The sequence below is a fragment of the Leiobunum rupestre genome, chromosome 7 (genome assembly GCF_980474605.1).
Source record: "Leiobunum rupestre chromosome 7, qqLeiRupe1.1.hap1, whole genome shotgun sequence".
In the NCBI taxonomy this organism is placed as follows: Eukaryota; Metazoa; Arthropoda; class Arachnida; order Opiliones; family Sclerosomatidae; genus Leiobunum; species Leiobunum rupestre.
In genome coordinates, this window is record NC_143390.1 from 38,428,442 (window position 1) to 38,444,218 (window position 15,777).

General features: G+C 37.8%; 1 protein-coding gene across 1 annotated transcript in view; it reads left to right on the plus strand.

The window, feature by feature from the left end:
* The window catches only part of LOC149936216 (adenylate cyclase type 8-like), a 92,413-nt gene that overhangs the window by 23,621 nt on the left and 53,015 nt on the right, over positions 1-15,777 (plus strand). The gene's annotated exons all lie outside the window — the stretch shown is intronic.

The window sequence follows — 15,777 nt, forward strand, 5'->3', positions numbered from 1 at the left end:
ACTTGAGGTCAAACAAAAATAAGAGTTCAGGTGTAACATAAGTTTATAATTATGTTTAACTTAACTATCTTCCGCGTTCTAAATTTTTACTTAGATATAATAATAAATGACCATGCATTTCCGAGTAAGTCTTCAGCTTCTTTGCCTTGTCGTCACAAGCCACGGTCACGTCATCCCTTAAAACCGAGTTACCTAAGTCTCATTGGTTGAAACTGGAAATCAAACTGGCTTAAACTGGTTTTCAATGTCTGTTGGGTGCCAATATTTTATTTGTCAAACCTGGTAATCAAACCGACTGAAGCTGGTTTTGAATGTCTGTTGTGGGTCTAAGTTTTATTGGTCGAAACTGGTAATCAAACCGACTTAAACTGGTTTTCAATGTCTGGCGTGTGTCAAAATTTCATTTGTCAAAACTGGTAATCAAACCGACTGAAGCTGGTTTTGAATGTCTGTTGTGGGTCTAAGTTTTATTGGTCGAAACTGGTAATCAAACCGACTTAAACGGGTTTTCAATGTCTGGTGTGTGTCAAAATTTCATTTGTCAAAACTGGTAATCAAATTGACTTAAACTGGTTTCAACGCGGGTATGACGTCAATTCTACGTCATTTCCCACATCGCTACCAGTAACTAATTGCCACACTTATTAATCGTAATTTTAGTCTTATGGTTGTAAGAAGTCCTTTAGTCTAGCGTAAAGTTGGAATCTACCTTTCCGGGCAAAACTAAGTGACACTAAGAGCGGCTGTCGTCTTAAAAGAGAATGGATGTCTCGCGGGCATTCATTTTACATGTTCCGCGTTCCCAAGTACTATGTTGCCCGCTCAATCCGACAATGTTGCGCGCCATTGAGTACGGAGGATAAAAATAACGTAATCCAACACTGCAGATACATTCTCGTCGGTACTTTCCTCTCGCCCGCGTTTCGAAATAGTGAAACCTAATGAAATGGACACTGCTGTTGTATTTTCCATTCGAAACATTCTTTCCTCCAAAATAAGAAAATAATTTTAACAATAAGCAACCAGTGACTTCTTGTAAACATCGGATGATAAAATTAGCGAATCGTCATACCACGTTCAAAACTTAAGATTTATTTTCGCACGATAACGTGGACGCCAACATTAACTAAATTCCCCGTCATCTGGTAGTGACTGTTAGTGGTGCTTTTGTAAAATTAATCCCATGTTTATACAGTCATCCTAAAGGCGTCTGCTAGAGTCATTTCACCCAAGTTTTGAGTATGAGCAGGTCAGATTTTATATTTAATATGTAGATTAAATAGTTTAAACATTTAGACAAACTATCGTATACAATTAAATAACGATAAATTATTGTTTAATTTATTATTCGTAGCTTGCTCGTAGCGTCGTAGGCATGCGTCTTCTAAAGATGGCGGCTTACGAGAATGCCACGAACGTTGTAAACTAAGCCTTGGACAATAAAAAGTATTTTTACATTCTCACTCTTCTCAAGAGAACTCGTGAGAAGAGATTACGTCACTTCCTGTGAGAAGGACCGTCAAAATTTTGAGAAGTGAGAATTCTCACTATCAAGGGAAGAATTCTTAGAATTTTGACGCGCCTCACATGATCATACGAAATAATCACGTGACCGCCTTGGGCGTCTTAATATTATGGACGACCTATATGGGTTACCATGGCAACGAACACAAGCCACACCCACGAGAAAGCTACGAATATTGCTATAATTTGAAAAATAATTTCCAAAAATATCGATCTTCTGGTTGGCGATTTTGAAAATAACAAGTACTTTCAAAATGGCGACGAACACATTTTTGCGCAACATAAAGTCTATAACGATGTTATTTTGGGTGAAGAGGCTACATCCGGCTACATAGACCTAGGAGTATTTCATATTCCTAGCATAGACGTCGGACATTGTGCCAATATTCAATGAAATCCGCCAGCCCACGATAAACCCGTTGGCCCATTCTGCTTCAATGACTCAGCTCGTTTTGATATTTCGACACCTAAATAAATTATCGACCTGATTATGAAGTTCCCACATTCGCCGCGAGCGAACTTGGCGCTGTGTGTAACTTTCAGGTATCGACGGCGAGGAATTTCCTTCGCTATCTAATTTTAGATCGAGACCAAGGCTTATTGAAATTGAAAAGGCTTTCATCATGAAAACTGACGCCTAGCTTTGCGAAATAATGACAAATTGTTGAATCGGAACATAAAATTGACTATTATAAATACTCGCTTAGTTTCCGAAGATACTTATTTCGAAATTTGAGATCAACACGCGTTTTCACTGGTATTTATTGACTTTTACGTAATTTGGTAGTGATTCTAGCCGATTCGAGCAACAAAAAGAGATTAACTACTAGCTTATCTTTAGTAACGAGTGGATCTTAAAATTCATTTTGCACGGGAAAATACGCCGCCATGTTAGGGTATAAAAGCCGGTAAATAGGCCTGCTATACCTCACAATGTAAAGGTACTTGTCACGCGCCAAAACGTTATGTTGAAATCAGTCAACTGAAGTGAACTGTTTCGTCTGTATATTCGAAGTTTAACGAAACAATAACTAAGTAAAGCCCAAAATGTTAAATAAAAAAGTGGATTGAAGTATATTTTTTTATGTAGTATGGTAGTTGATGACGCGAAACTTAGATAGTGAACCCGCCGAGCTATCTTGTTCGAGGTTGGCTTCAGCACTCGATCATTCTCTGTCACTAACTTAAAGATACCAGTGTCCTTTACCCTCTTTGCCTCCAGCTCGTCGTTGTCCTTTTACGGTCGCCGGCATTCGAGGTTGGACTAAGAAAAGGGAGGTAGAAGGACCGAAGTAGAACAATGGGTGACTCTGCAGAGGGGCTGTTTGCAGCGAAGCCAGGGCCCAGGAGCGAGGAGACCATCCATTCTTTGTATACACATGCCAAAATATTCTTCCTGAGATAGGTAAATTCGGGGCCTCGCGAGCGAGATTTCCTTTATCTTCGTACGTTACGAGTAAGAGGGAAATTCGGTCCACTTTAGGGGTTGTCAATTATCCGCGATTTTGTTCATACTTTAGGAACATTCTCAGGGGGAATCTTGTTTATACTTTTCTAGGAAAACCTTCCAAAACACTTACGGCGTTTCACCCTTTCGGGGCTTTAACCCATATCGAATCAAAGGCATTTTCAAGAAACATTTTAGACTAATTGATCTAACCGTTATTTACATTCTGGGAAGAACCTTTTAAGGGGATAAGACTAAGTAAAACCTAGAATGACGTCCTCCCTTAAGGCTGAATTACGATGCTTAACCACGTCCACCATTTTCGGTGTGGAGAAACAGCGCTGACAGGCTTGAATTTTATCGGTTGGTCAAAAAGGTAACCGTGTTGAAAGATTCAGATTATTTTAAAACACCGAAAATGAAGAACTTTCCTTTTCCAAAAGGAATTAAAATTTTGCAGGTGTAGAATCGACTCTATAATGAAATACGTATGCCTATAGATTGCGCTTTGGATATAAATTCATCCGCTTATAAAAAAGTTCCTAGAAAATATCAAAAAATGAAACGAATCGAAAAACCAACAAAATAAATATACCAAAAAGGTTTTGAAATCGAACATACAGTATAAACTGAATGCATTTTATAAACACACGCGATAATATGTTGTTTACGAATGGCCACGCTGCTAACTTCAGAGTCTAGAGCCGATTGCTTTTGGACCGGTGTCGGACACGTCAATTTTTCAGCAGAGAATTTCCAGGAAAATACCAAAATTCTATGAAATATATTTTAAGGAAAAAAATAGTGGCAAATTCTAAACCTATCGGTGGTGGGATAGGCACCTATCGGCAACGTCTTTGGCGCCGAATAGTAAAGGCTGGTTTTCACTATATAGCAAAAACGACGCGACGCGACGGTAAGCTTGGACGCAAAATAATTATATTATTCCTAAAGCCACATTTTCGCGCTCCCTAGTAGCGGGTAAAAATACTTAAAATACGCTGCAGGTACTAGCTATCGTGAAATTTCAAAGCTAGGCTAAGTAGCGGACAATTTAAAATATAACGGGTTTTCCAAACGGAAGCGAAAAATATCTGTTTGAAACGAACCGAAGCGGAAAATGAAATTGTTTTCAGCGGAAGCGGATTTTCACTATTTTTACCCGCTACTAGCGAGCGTTAAAATGCAGCTTAAAATTTGGTTTCCACTAGCGTGTGTCCTAATGTATTTTTCTTTACGCGCCTTAAAACGGAATAGGTGTTTCTATAAAATAAATCAATAAAAAAATTAAATGTATAAAATGTTTTTCCCCGCGTCACGAGCTTAAGCTTTTTAGTGCTTTATTGGCATGCGGGTTTCGCACGTCGACTTCAAATACCAAAAACTTTATCGACTCAAGCGCACGCTCTCTATCTTCAATAACTATAGCTAGTGACGTAAAAAAAACATTTACACGTGACCTCCCGTATTTTATAGAAACACCTATTGAACGCTTGTAGAAACCAAGGCAAATGCTTAGTTTCTATGTATTTTTAGGGCTGTGAGATTAGTGGTTTTAGGCAATCGAGTCGGTTATCGAATATAAATGTTTTTTCATCGAGTATTCGAGTGGAGTAATATTGAAGTCGAGTCGAATAATCGAGTACTTGATTAAGGAGAAACTCTCTTATTCGAGTCGAGTAACTAAAAATAAAACCTCGAGTAATATTTGTATCGAGTACTTGATTACGAGCTGGTTTTATTCAAGTAATTATGAGTTTAAATTTAAAAGGAGTATAAAGTAACTTTCAATGCTGAAATATTTTCCTTTAATTTAAATGAGCCACAGTTTCCACAACTTTATAGGTACCGTTTATTGCCCCCCAAAAGTTGTAAAAACCCCTCTTTGAACTTTGAAGCAACGAGGATAGAAAAACAAATACTCGACGCGGTTAGAGAGAAGCTTATTCGAGTAATCGGGTACCCGAATATGCAAAAAAGACCGAGTACTCGATGAGGTTCGTATGTATGTATTTTTCTTTCCGCGCGTTAAAATGTAATTGTACGTTTCATATTTGAATGATACGTTGTTTATCGCGCTATAGTGGAAACTAAGGTTAATTTTTTGCATCGACGCTCGCCGTCCGAGCTCTATACCACTAGTGAATACCAGCCTTTAATGAGTCTGCGGTGCCGTTTTACCGGTGGCGGCCGACTAGCTTCAACTGAGGCATTGGGTTTCGCGTCGTCTGTTCACCATTCCACAAACTTGGAATTTGATACGAACCGACTGTACCGCTTCCCGGCCCTCGCTCGTACAAACGTGTTGCCCAATTATATTTCCGCTGCTCGCGCGCTATAGAAATTGAGCCTTTTCGTCCTTTAGGAATGTCTGAAAAACACTCCATTCGCGTTTAAAGCGTCGGCCCCCTTTCAAAAAGATATACGAATCCTATTAGAAAACCTTTTATAGCGAACATCCTCGCCGGATATTTTTAGTTTCTCAACTTTCCACCAGACGGCACGCCATGTACGGCCTCGTAAAGAAAGTCTGCCAAATATACGAATAAGACGGAATTAAAGAGGTTTTGGAATACGGATTAACGTAATCAGAGAAAGCGGGTGTTTTATACGATAAAATAGAACCGTTTTCTGGTCGAGTACCGTTTTGATGGATTTTCTAAGACGGAAGATATTTTTATCAAATTTGATGGTTCCAAATAGTTACGCTATTTTTATACTTCACAAATTTCTATTATAGCTTGGTTTACCCTAATAATTTTTTTAAATAGAGCATAATTAACATAATAAAAAATTATGACAATTGACCGCTTTTAAAATTCATTTTGCTTGTGAAAATACCTCTACATGTTATGGTCAAAAAAGCACGCAAAAAAGGCTGTAGTGTCGGAGAGTTTCTGTAAGAAAATTAGTATTAAAGTGTCATACTTATCTTGATATGTTACTTGGGGTCACACCAGTCAGTATCTGTGATAGTGAACACCATGATGATTAAGTAATTAATAGTAATAAGTATAGAAATACACAGAGCAAAATATTCTAAATACTTTACGGCCCTTGCCTATCGGGCTTAAAGGCCCTTAAAGCTCGTCTACGAAACGAGTGATTTATCTTGTTTTGTTGTCAGAATGACTGCCATGTTACGTCGATGACGATAAATACCAGTGGAAACACGTTTTTGTTCTCAAATATCGAAATAATTACCTTCGGAAACAATGCCAGTGTTTTCAATAGCCAATTTTATGTTCCAATTCAATAATTTGTCATTATTTCGCCGATATAAGTCGTATTTTTACTTTTGAGAGAGTCCTAATTTTCAATAGGCCTTTTTCTCACGCCAAATGTTATCTGAAAGTTACAGCTAAGCCAATTTAAATTGCGGTGTATGTATGAACTCCGTAATCATTTCGATGGTGTTTTGGGTGGCATCGAAGTATTAGGGCCTTTAATAGCGATGTCAAGGGCTGGATTTCAAGAGGGCAAAACCTTGCGACGGCAAACGTCTACACTATTGTGTTAAGCCTAACAAATATTTTTTGCGTCTTGACCAATGAGGTAGGTTAAATAGAGATCTAAATCCACCTTCCAGGACCTACCGTTTCGCGGGACAGTATTTGTTGAGTTGGAGAGTTACGCCTAGTAAATTAAATGTATCAAATCGTGTTATGGGAAAACTAAACCTTAATATATTTTGCAAAAGTGTCTGCTTATAGAAACAGATGGCGCCCACACGATTGGATAAAGTTGAAAATTAAGCCTAATTATCCTTCTCAAATAAAACGTGTCCCGCGAATCACAGATTTGTTTGTATCTCTAGTTCATATTCTACCTCATTGCTCCTGACCGAGCTAAAGGTCCTCTTAGCAGACGGCGCCTTTTCATTTCATTGGTAGTCTTGGAAACGTGTATTTTTTTAAAACATGCGACGTCAAATTATAGCGTTTTCCATTTGACTGCTCTCGAGCGCTCTAGATCGCTCTGATCAACATTTTATGTTCCATTTGCGTGCTCGGATCTGCTCCGATCAAGTTTCGCGTGTTCCATTTCCTGCATTCTGGTACCGAGATCGCCCAAAACCGATCTGCTGATTTCGACCACGGCCAACTCGCGCAATAGCGGCCAGCCCATTCGTTGAAGTTTCTATGTTAACATACGAACAAAATTATCTCTCGGCGTCAAGCGCCCCTAGCGGAATTGTTTTTTAGAATAGTTTTTGCATTGAAGCCAATATAAAAACGAGCGTGGCGCTGAACCCCGAAAGTCTATAACATGGTTTATAGCGGGAAAATCCTGGTTCATGGAATTTCGGCGAATGGGTTGGCCGCTATTGCGCGAGTGTCAAAGTTGGCCGTGTTTCGACAGATCAACGGATAGAGGACCTCCTGCTCGGTCACGCCACTGCTGCGGTCAAAGTTCCTTCTTCCATCCGCATTGGTTATCACTATTCACTATCTTAGTTCCAAAACCAATCAACTCGACTCAAATGAATTAGCTTTCTTGGCAATTTTCGAAAGAAGATTTCAACCTTCATTAAGAGTAAAAATATTAAAAATGGTACTCATGGCTTCTAATCTACACAATTTTTTTGCTATTTTATGAAGCATAGCTTCATTCTATATTTTAAAACTTTTTACTCAAATTTACCCGAGTATTCTGTGTATTTTCGTTTTGACCATAATAAAAATAATAACACACGCCAAAATAACTATGGTAAAATTTTCCTTATGTCTTGCGAAGGCCACACCGAGATCATAGAAATCGCGTCTCCTACCATTCATCTTAAAGTGCTTAGTCCATATGGAAATTATCTTCAATTTTAATTTAGTTTTGGCGATTTGCGGTTAATATAAAAAGGTTTGAAAAAAGAAATAAAAAAGGAACTCTTAATTTGGAAAAAATAGTGAAAGAAAAATTTAAAAAAATTAGGAAACCTTCGAAAGACTCCTCTGAAGCAAATTAAAACGTGCGAAAATGTTCCTCAAGATTTTTGTTCACGATAAAATACCAGAGTGGAGAATTACCTTGCAATCGCTAGTCTTTTTAGCAGTATCGACTTTACACCATCCCTGCTTTTACTTAAACTGTCGACTAGCCTACGACTTAATCGCGTTTGATCGTCCTCGCGCTCCTGTAAAAAGAAATTCGCGCTTTAATTTAATCAGGTAAAGAAATAATCAAATAAAGAAAACGGTAAAGCCCTTTAATCGAACTTTTCACGGAGAAAGAAAATGAATGCGAGAATTATATCGAGCCTTTTCCAAGGCATTTCCTGAGCCGTCCGACTTCTAGGTCTGCAAGCGCTATAGGCTTAAGAAATGTAATGGAAAAGCCCGATTTCCTTCACCTTTTCTTCGACGTATTTTTCGTTCTTAACCTCTCTAATATATTGGATTCTTTCCGATTTAATTTGGTTACAAGGACTTGCTTTTCTCTTTCTTCACAAACAATTTCTAATCCAATCTAACCGAACAAACGAACGCGGTACTCCACTTTTTTGAAACAAAATGGAGTTTGTACTGACTGAATTAGCAACTATATACGCTTGGTCCCTTCTTGATAAAGGGATTTAATTTAGTTTAAAATAAATAATTGTGATTTCTCCAAAGTAATGTTTTCACAAAATTAATTTTATTTGCTTTTTTATACCGAAATTCGATTTTATCAGTCGGAGTAGCCAATGGAAAAAAAATTAGCCGTGACGTATTGAAATCGGATTGGTGGACGTTGACATCAAACTCTATTAGTTTACAGCTGATATACATGTATTTGCTGGAATACTGTGATATAAGTGATATAATAGAAGTAATAAGAAAAACGGTTCATTTTCTCCCAACACTAATGACCATATAAATCATTATGTGGCTAAGGATTGACAACGATTTGCTTGTTGTTACTAGTCTTTGGAACTGCCTAAGACCTCGAAGCTATCATCCAATGGACCAATGCGAGGAGGTAGTCACTCGTAAATATTTTGTACAACTTATTACTGATTTTCGTAAAACAATCGATGATTTCCGGTTATTATTTTAAGTTAATTGACTTAATTACCGTGATTACCTATGATTTGTACACCTGATTACTTATATGACTACCCCCTCGATCCAATGCTTATTGAAAAATTGAAAGTTTCCCAAATAAATAACGATGAATTATTGAATCGGAGCTTGAAAGTAACTACTATAAACACTCGCTCCTTGAAGGTAGTTATTGGCAAATTTAAGATCTAAACGAGAGTAGGGAAAGACGAATTTCCTGTTCCGTATAACTTCAGACTATCATTAACCGGAATCATTGGATTTTATACTTAAGGGACCCGAAACTTCAAATATCAACAGGATAGAGCTCGCTCGCTGATTCCTTGTTCAAACATGGGGCAGCGAAATATGGCAGCACACAGTGGAAAGCGTATTGCACTGGCCTAAGAAACGAAATAGTGATAGGAAATACCCTCATTTTTGCCAAGATAAAATAAAGTTTAGATATGTCTTTGCCAAAGCTACAGATCCAGCTTTTCGTAAGCTTATCTCTAATATTGAACTTGTTGGTTTCGAGTAGTTGGGAAACCTTGAGCCAACAGTTGAAGAAGAAATAAAAAAAACGAATATTACCCTCGGGGGTTTCTATAACTGGATTACAAAGTCAACTTGTTTTAGATCTTACCATAAGTAACGTAATAAACATAAGTATGGCACAAAACGAATTCGGTTAATGATAGTCTGACAGTCTGTCGTGGAGTGATTGCGAAATAGGAAGTTTCCGAACAGGAAACTCGTCCCTTACTACTCTTTCGTTAGTTTGATGGCGGGAAATACGAGCGTACACCATAGCTGAACGGGCTCGTCTCACACTAAGAGCCCGAGCTCGATTTGAGACCGAGCCCAGGCTTTATTATGAGAATGATACGAGCCCGAGAAGAGACCAAAAACGTTGTGGTCATTTAATTTGAGCCCGAGATGAGACCTTTATAATATAGCGTATTTTTGTGAGCTTGAGATGAGACCTTTAAAATAAAGAAAATTTCTTTGAGCCTGAGCTGAGTCCAATATAGTATAGTGTATTACTACGAGCCCGAGCTGAGACCATATTTTTGTAACGAGCCCGATATGAGACCTTATAATTTTTAAGAGACTAAGGCCAAACAAAAATTTTGGTGGTCTGAGGAGAGACTGAGCCCGAGACCAAGTCTTGGTGTGCAGCTATGGCGTACACGCGTTTAGGTTTAAAATTAAAAAAAACTATCTTCTGAAATGAAGGCAGTGTTAATAATAGTTATTTTTATCTTCCGATTCAATAATTCATCATTATTTTCCAAAAGTAAGCGTTATTTACACTTTTGAAAGCATTTACATTTTCAATAGGCCTTGGCTTGTCCGTCGAAAAGACTGCGGCGATTTTCCAGGCATCCTCCAAATACTATAGGAGCAGTTGGAAATAAACTAAATTTATATCAATGTTTCCCGCTTCTCTTAAGCGAACAATTTTTGTCCTATCGGGCGGGATAAATGGTTACGTATTTTGACAAATGTATTACATTATCACGCGAACGAAACTGTCATATCTTCTTCTTAAGAGAACTTTATTAATCTATATCCGAAAAGACCCAAATTCGGAGCGAACTTCAACTTCTCAATATCCATCTTATCTTCGCCCAATTGGTTTACTAGAAATTAATGTTACTGATGATTAATGGTATAAGGCTACGTATGTCGTTTATCCTTTGACAATAATATCGGGTAATGTTGAACTGTAGAAAGATTGTATTTATTTATACCCTAGTTTAGTTTCCCCAAGTAACGAGAGAAGTGGATTTCAATGGCGTCAGAAGACGTATAAATTTAAGTTAAACAATGAGATACCGGGCCCATTTGACTACTATGGAAGGGTAAGACCCTGATGTGGATTGCAAGCGACGCTAAGAATCGCTGAAGATAGTCATTCGTCCTAAGTATAAATGCGTGTATTCTTGGTTCTAGCATAGCCGCAATTCGTCAAAGCGGATATTTTTATTTAAAAATAAATGAAAACGTATATCTTGATGATTTCGAGTTCGCGTTTATAATTATCATTCTACAGAAAATTGAGCGGTCGCTCGGAGAGGGAGTTTGACCATTTGTCACGTATCTTCCTCTATAAAGGTCCTCGACCCTTCGAACATTTCATGTTAAATATGCTTATTTTCGTGTAGACAGTAGTGTTTCCACGGCTCGAATTAAACAGGTTTGAAGCAAATATACTATAATATATTAGGTTAGGCTTAAGTTAAAGTTAGGTTTAGGTTTAGGATAAAGGTTAGGTTTAGGTTAAGGTTAGGTTTAGGTTAGGTTTAGGTTAAAGTTCGGTTTATGTTTAGGTTAGGTTAAGGTTATGTTAAGGTTAGGTTAAGGTGAGGTTAAGGTTAGGTTAAGGTTAGGTTAAGTTTAGGTTAAGTTTAGGTTTAGGTTAAGGTTAAGGTTAGGTTAAGTTTAGGTTTAGGTTAAGGTTAAGGTTAGGTAAAATAAGGTTAATCAGTGTTGGCCCTTTTTTAATTTTTTTAATAAAAATCAAATAAAATCGTATTTTGTTTTATTTTATTGAATTTATTGATTTTTATTCACATACTCTTTTCCTGTATAATTAACGAATATTTTACTTTAATCAGCTCGTTTATCTTGACATAAATTAAATCTTAATAAAATTTAATTACTATTTAATATTTTAGTTTGCTCAGATTTTTTTGTGTATTTTCATTTTTTAGCAACCTATTTTTTGCCTTTTTTATTCCTCCATTGAAATACATTGTGTGATTTAAATAAAATTATAATTTGATTTAAATCAGACAACCATGAGTTTAATATATGAATACTAAAATATTATTATTTTGGGTTGCTAGGGGTTTTGGGATCTATGAAAATTGGGAACCGTTTCTACATTTAGCCTCACGTCATAAAACTACTAAAGTTGTTAATAATCGCGCATTACCATATTCTCAAAATAGTAATTATATTGTGTAAACACTCGTAGCTTCAACTAGCTGGCGTTATTATGTTATTTTATTTACGCGCATGTTGACGTTGAAAAATAAAGTAACAGACAAACGTTTTATAGCAATAATTGGTAACGACCCGTATTTGACGATATTTCAAAAATCAAATACAGGGATGTACATTGTCATTATAATGACACCGAACGGTTTCACCAGGCATTTGTCCAAGATGGCGGCCACGAGGAGAAACTCAAAATGAGAATAACTCTATAGCCTTCCACTATAGAGATGTTGACATCACGTGAAAACGATTTAACATATTAAATCCAATGAAATTAGATTTTAGGGTTACGTAAATATTAAAATATAGATAGTATAATTTTTCAAAGTCATCCTGAATGAGTTGTAGTAAGTTAATCTGTTAAAAGGTAACCCTTTTTCCAAAGTTAATTATTCTACTTGGAATAAACGTATATTAAATTAGATGATTTTCGCAGTTTCATTTTGATACTTCGCTATTCCGTCTAGTTTAAAAGTACATACGAAAACTGCCGAAAGGATTACAATTAGTATGCGTGTCGTAGTCCACTTGAAAATGCTCTCGGAGTACGTAACCGAATAATAGAGAGACTGTTTGGAATCCGCGTGACCTCTGTCCCTTATCTCCTCACGTCTCGGCCTAATGTTATTATCAAGCTTCGTCGAGATACAAATCTTAAGAGCAAACACAAGCACGCGCCTCCTTCGACCCCCCGGATGTGGATATTGTAATTTACGTCAATTTGCCGCCCTCGACCACACCTATATTATATATATGAAGTAAGCTTACATTTGACGTCAGCGGCTGTCTAGTGAAAGGCTACGATACCTTCTTAAGTGGGGTGGCGGAGTGGTTAGCACTTTCGCTTCGCAGCAAGAGGATCCAGATTCGATCCTGGCTCAGGGTACTGGGTGAAAATTCGAAACAGCTCCTTCCGCGTTGAGTTTGCAAGTTCTCTCTCCACTGCTTTAAGGGGTTTTTCCCCCGAGCTCTTCGGTTTCCCATTCCATAAATACTTGGTGAGTTTAACGGTAATAGTTAGTGTAGGAAGCTGTTGGTTCGCGTGGCATGAAGGGCTTGCCACCACCCTTCTACGCATTGTAACCTGGCCACCTTTTTAAAGGCATTAAAAGTCGCTCGATGACTTAGGCCTAAGATGGTGCCTTGGGTATTAGTGTAGCTGATTAAACCTCAAGATTGGTTGCGAACTGCAAGATTTTACCCTTATAGTCAATTGGTCCTAGCCCTAGGAACGTGTAGAGAAATTTCGGGTCCCGCGGTAAATTATGTCACCGTGGGCCCTTCTAACTGAAATTTTCAAGAGCGGTGCTGAGTAAGGGCAAGCCGATTTGTATCGGGCCCCTTAAAAACACGCTTCCGGGCCCTGGGGATTTTGTCCCTGCCCTTAACACTGCATGGCCCTTGCTTTCTCATCTTTTGGGCTCAGTTGGTGAGTTCCAGCTCGCGCTGGGCTGCACTGCGTCCGTCGTCCTGCCATATGGTTGTCAGTGGTGCGACCGTCATCAGTGGGGTGTACCCGCTGCCTATAACTATAGGTCCAATTAATGGTTTAAAAGTCGCTTGATAACTCAGGTGCCTTGGGTATTAGCCTAGATGGTTTAAGGGGTTTTCCCCCGAGATCTTCGGTTTCCCCTTCCATAAAACTTGTCGAGGTTAACGGTAATAGTTAGTGTAGGGAGCTGTTGACTCGCGTGGCATACAGGGCTTGCCACCACCCTCCAACGCATTGTAACCCGGCCACCTGAATTAAAGGCTTTAAAAGTCACTCGATGACTTAGGCCTAAGGTGGTGAATTGGGTATTAGCCTAGCTTATTATTATTATTATTATTATCTTCTCTCCAAATGACCACCATCTTAAATAAATTTATCGTGGAACCTTAAAAAAGGTCTTAGAACCCATTTTTACTTAGAACCAGGGGAGGGAAAAGTCAACATTAAATTAAAAAGGCTTGTTTTTTATAAAAGCCAACTTGACGCAAATTGAACGTTACAATGGCGTGGTAGAAGCCAACTTAATGACGCTTATCGTTTCTCAAAAGCGGACGAAGGCGCGTCGTTTAATTTGCATTGGTTTTATTTTCCACTCTCCCTTCATTTCCGATAATGGACGCGAAAGACGTGCTTCTGCCGCGAATGACTTGACTTCCAAATACCGTTTTCTTTCGAGCATCCGCCATATTAGGGACGCTACTTTTCGATGAGAAACACGCGCCGTCTGGGTTATTATTTTAATCACCTTTGCAATAATATAATACATTCTCGATCCCTAAAGGAAGTATAAAACTCGGTATAAAGTGTTGTTTGAAGATTGGGATAGTTATGATATTGTATAATCCGATTTCACACACCTAAAAATATGGTACAATAATTGTATTAAAGGGGAACGGTCAAGCTTTAACCAGTTAGATAGCCCTATAGCCCATTAAAAACTAAAATTTATGGCGAAAACCGCATCAAAAAATATTGAGTGGTTAATTTTTAATAAAATAAAGAAATTTCGGGAAATGGAAAAGCCGCCGTCCGCCGCGACACCTGGTGAGAAGTCCGTGAGACAGAAAAACAACGTAAAAGCGCGCGCTGCTGAAGACGCGAAAAATATGTTTTGCACGCGCGGCGCGTTCCAGTTATAAGAGACTTAAGCCTAAATTGCGCGATTTTAAAAGTGAGGATAGTTCGCAAATCGCTCATACGGGGTTAGGGGCGCTGGCGGCAGCCCCTAAGATGGCGGCGAAAGTTCAAACCCACACACCTGGCGATATTTTTCGTTTCAACTTTTTGGGCCAAAAGCTATTTTTTCAAGACAAAAAAAAAGGTACGTGTTAGCAGAGAGGGTAAAGTCGCTTCGCTACTGAGAGGCGTCTCTCGTTCAAAAATGCCCATAGGATCCGAACGTTTGATGGCGCTGCAAGCGTATCCGGAAGTCCTAGCGCGCGATTCAATATTCAGTTTAGTACGGCGCAAAAATTGATTCGTTTTTAATTTACATTTTAAGTAGTTTTTAAATGTTTTAAATATGCCTGGACCATTGTGTTCCGCCGTAAATGGTTCTAATACGAAAAATAAGAATTCTCGATTATCATTTTTCAAGTTTCCAAGGGAAAAAGAACGGTGAATACGCGTTTTTTACATAGGTTTATTTTTACTTTAACTTTCTTATTGAAATTTCAGTTCCCTATCATAGTTGGATAATGTAAACAACGAGAAACTGACAAATAAAACAACGGAATACCTACACTTTAACCATAGGTTTTGCTCTAATCATTTCACTGACGAGTTTTATGAATATTAAAACTAAAAATAGTCTAATACCATCAGCTGTGCCAACAATATTTTATTAACACTACTCATTTTCCAGTACAGTTAGTGAAGTATGAAGAAAAACATCTAAGGGTTCTTAATGTGGTTTAAAAAATTTACTGACAATTAATATACTAAAATGTATAGCATATCCATACGCGACATATGAACATGGGTTGGAAGAAAGCGCGTTGGTCACAAACGCAACACAACCAATTTCAGAGGAAAACACATTGAATGTTCTAGATGAACATAATTACACTTTGTCCAACAGTATTTCATGCGAAAATTCAGAAAATGGTAATTGAAATTTGAAACTGTCTATCTCAATAATAAATAATTTTAATAAATTACATTACTTTAGTTGTTAATCACAATGGTAAAAGAACTTTAGATTTAAACACGCAATTGTCATAATCTTCTAAACACATTCGAACAGAGCATATACAGTTCAATTGAAAGTCCAAATCTACTTAAACAAAATG